The sequence below is a fragment of the Palaemon carinicauda genome, chromosome 29 (genome assembly GCF_036898095.1).
Source record: "Palaemon carinicauda isolate YSFRI2023 chromosome 29, ASM3689809v2, whole genome shotgun sequence".
In the NCBI taxonomy this organism is placed as follows: Eukaryota; Metazoa; Arthropoda; class Malacostraca; order Decapoda; family Palaemonidae; genus Palaemon; species Palaemon carinicauda.
The window spans coordinates 24424079-24428442 of NC_090753.1; positions in this window are offsets into that span (position 1 = coordinate 24424079).

Below are 4364 nucleotides of genomic sequence, written 5' to 3' on the forward strand. Positions count from 1 at the left end.
GAGATTCTGAAAATTTGAATAAGGGACGCCTAAATCAATGGCGTAGGGAAAATTTTTCCGTTGGGGGGGGGGAGGCGGCGTTTAAAATGGCACTCTCGCAATTTCTGCGTATCTGACAGCATATTGCAGCATAGAAAAATGCAATTTTGGACGATTTTCATAAGACCAATTGAAATGTTTACACAACGACTATCAACACCGGTAGGCCTACATTGTACATTTACCAAAAACATACTGACGATGTTGATTCTTTGCTATAAACTCAATCACAATATCTATCAAGTCAAGGCTATCGTTTTTCTAAGCATTCTGTGTTTTTTTTTTCTTACGATTTAGTATAGCTATAATTTGGTCGTCGGTTCCAATTTTATTGTTAAATCTTTAACGCCTTTCACATTTTAAATTTCGTTTAATTGATATTTTACAGAAGACAATTATCTAATGTTTTAATTGATATTCACTAATACTGCAATGGTTACAAATAAATCAAGGTTTCTAAAGTGCTTTTGTATTAGCAAAACAGACATACACACGTGTATATATATATATATATATATATATATATATATATATATATGTATGTATGTATGTATGTATAATCACACAGTATATACATACATATATATATAAACATATCCACACATATATATATGCATATAAATTTATATATATATACGTATATATATATATATATATATATATATATATATATATATATATATATATATATATATATATATATATATATATATATATATATATATATATATGTATGTGTGTGGATATAAATTATATTTGTATATATGTATGTATATACTGTGTGAGTATATAAATAAATATATATATATATATATATATATATATATATATATATATATATATATATATATATATATATATATATATTTCTGATACAAAACACTTTAAAAACCTTTATCTTTTATAACCAACGCAGTAACCATCAAATAAAATATTGAATAATTGTCTTAAGTAAACAAATGATAAATAGTAAGTAAAAACAGTATGTTTAGATAAGCGATAGCCCTGACTTGATCAACATTGCGATTGAGTTTATAGTAAAGAAGCAACATCATCAGTATGTTTGGTTTAAATCAACCAAATAGGCCTACATACATATATGTTGCCACATTGGTCACCAGTGTGATAACAACTGTAGGTGCTAGAATGTAGGCTAACCTTAAGTAAAAAGATAACAGGTTGTATACAAGCACTTGCAAGCAGGAATGTCAAAAAAATTCAAACAAACTAAGCCATGATACAGCAAGCATAAACAGGTTGGTCTATTATCAGTGCAAGAAAGAGTGAAAGGTAAACCAAAAAAGTAATAACGTTGCAGGGTAAGAGTGTGTATGAAACACGTGCGATACAATACACATCTCCTCAGTTAAGGAGACTCTAAACTGAGGTGTCATGTTACAAACTTTAGTTCATGTCTTATCATCATCTTATAACATTTATCATTGATTTGTACTCTAGTAAGTTATTTCTTTCGAATGTGCATTATAGCCTGGTTATTTTTCTTTTTGATTTTGCATCTTCACTGTTGCCAATTTCGGAAGGCCGCCTTTTCTTTACCTCGTATCTCACAAAAGTTCACTAGTATATAATATATTTTTTTTTAAATATCAAAAATACGAGAAAAGGCGTCCCGGGGAGTGTTCATACGGGACACGGGATAAATGTCATAAATATGAAACAATCCTGTCAAATAGAGACGTCTGGTCACCCTGGATGTTAGGCATTTTTGCACCGTAAGAAAACTGTAACTGGGATGTATGATCAAATTTTGAATTTACTGTCACTACTTTGTATCTCATGTGGCCATACGAGAATGTGTCGGTGATTTATTAATATAAAGGCAAATATGATATGCAAAAAAAGGTCTTATCAATAATTTCTTGAAAATTATATTTGTGGAAAAAAAATATCATTAATATATTTTTGCAGATGCCAAGGTCATGCTGTGTGCCGGGATGTAAAAGTAATTATTCAAGATCAGATGTTTCTGCGTTCTGCTTCCCAAGGGATGAACAACGACGGCAGCTATGGATAAAAGCCATCCACAGAGAAGACTTTACACCTACCCCTAATACAATCGTGTGTGCAAAGCACTTCGAAGAAAGTTTCATCGTTACAGAAGACAGCATTACACGTCCTGATGGAACTGTGATCACCGCTAAGAGGGGGACGCCAACTCTGACCAAGGATGCATACCCGACTATCTTCCATAATCAACCAAAATACATGTCACAGAAAGTACCACCAGCTCGTAGGAGTCCGCAGAAAACAAAAGACATAGTTTCGATGAATTTGTTAAAAACTTTATTAATAGGCTTTCTAAGGATTGGTTGTTTGTTTCAAGAGAAGACTGTGTATCTTTCCTTAAAGTTAATTGTGAGGACCAACCAAAGCTAATTGTATCTTTTAAGGTGATGAAAGACTTGAAAGTTTTAGTATGGTACGAAAACACTGCTTTAAATTCTAACAAATTTAAATGGCTTTTAGGATCAGAAAACAAATGTGATCGGTGGTCAAAATTTGAAAATTTATTGAGTCACTTGAGTTCTAACCTTCAATCAGCTATTAGTGATGTTGACAGAGTGACCCAGTGTATTAAAGTTATTGAGGGGTTATTGGAAACTGAATCAGAAAATGACAAGTGTTCAAAGGGGGGAGTGTTATGGTTTTGTGCTGAACAGTTAAGCATGTTTTGTAAAGAAAAAATTGCATACAGCTGTGATTTTTTGGTTTGGGCATATAGTGTCTATTTGTCAAGGCCATCACTGTACATACATCTACATGACAGCAAGGTCCTTATTCTCCCTCATCCTGATTACCTAAGGAAGCTTAATGTATCTGGTGCAAAGTCTGTGTGTAATGGAAATTCACATGAGCTCTTTTTAAGGAAAAATTTTGCAACACTAAAAAGTGAAGAAAAAATTGTAAATGTGCTGCTTGATGAGATACATGTAAACAAAGGCCTCTCATATAAAGGAGGTAAAGTTTATGGTGCTTCTGTTAACTCTAGTGAACCTGCAACAACAGTTCAGGCTTTTATGATTTCATCAATCCTTTCGAAAAACAAACATGTTGCTGCTTTGTACCCAGTCTGTAATCTGAGAGCACAGACACTTCTTGAGTTGACGCACAAAGTTTTGGCGTTCCTCCATGATATAGGATACATTGTCGTATCATTAATCTCTGATAACAACAGGGTTAACAGAAATATGTTCGAGAAAATGTGTGATGGAAATCTTGCCTCCTCCATTCCAAATCCATATGATTTGACTGTGCCACTTTTCTTCCTTTTTGATTCAGTTCATTTACTGAAAAGCATACGAAATAATTGGTTAAATCAGAAAAATCCCATTCAAACTTTTGTAATACCTTCACCTTCCAATTTCCAAATTCAGTCACTGAAAGAAATTTTTATGTCCAGAAACCTGAGTAGGTCAGCTAAATCAATAACCTATATAATCATTGCCAGGCCTATCTTGACTTATGGTTGTGAAACATGGCGGTTAACTGAAGACTTGGAGAGAAGACTTTTAATATTTGAAAATGGAGTATTGAGGAGAATATACGAAAATAATGAGATTTGTCTGAAGAAACACAACCGTGAGTTGAGACATTTATCAAACATGCCCTTAATCAAAATATAAGAGCACAACGAATATGGTGGGCTGGATATGTAGTCCAAATGAAGGAGAGCAGGATTGCCACGGGAGTGATTCTTGGGAGACCAGAGGGAAAACCACACTTGGGGAGACCTCGTAGAGATGGAAAGATAATTTTAAAAAGAGAAGTGGAACACCCTGGACCTGGAACACTTGACTGCTGGCATGATATCACAGTGAAAAGGGAATAGTGGAGGCCTGACCTTGAGTGAAAGAGTCTTGTAGAGGCGGCTAGGGAACCAATGGAGTGAGTGACTTTAATACTTATTCTTACTTTTTATATAACTTCATAATAATCTCGTAATTTTTTTTCTCTTTTTATCTATTTTAGTTATGTGAAACATAAATAGATTTTTATATCACTATATTGGTTATCAATAGATATGATAATAAATGTTTTATTTAGTATTACGGTTTGTAGTAGCATATTTGAAACTTCCCTGCCCGGCAATCTTTTGGACTGCGGTTGAGACCCGCTCAAACTCAAAATTTTGTGAGTGAGCCGTAAGGTTTTAACTGAGAAGCGAGGTGAATGCCACTAACTTTATGTCAACAGATAACGAGTTTATATGCAACAGGTTCAGGACAAGACGTTCACAAAAAATCAAGCAAAATAATTCTTATAAAGACTGACTTAAACAGGTTCTGTTAACGGTGAGGTGTAGA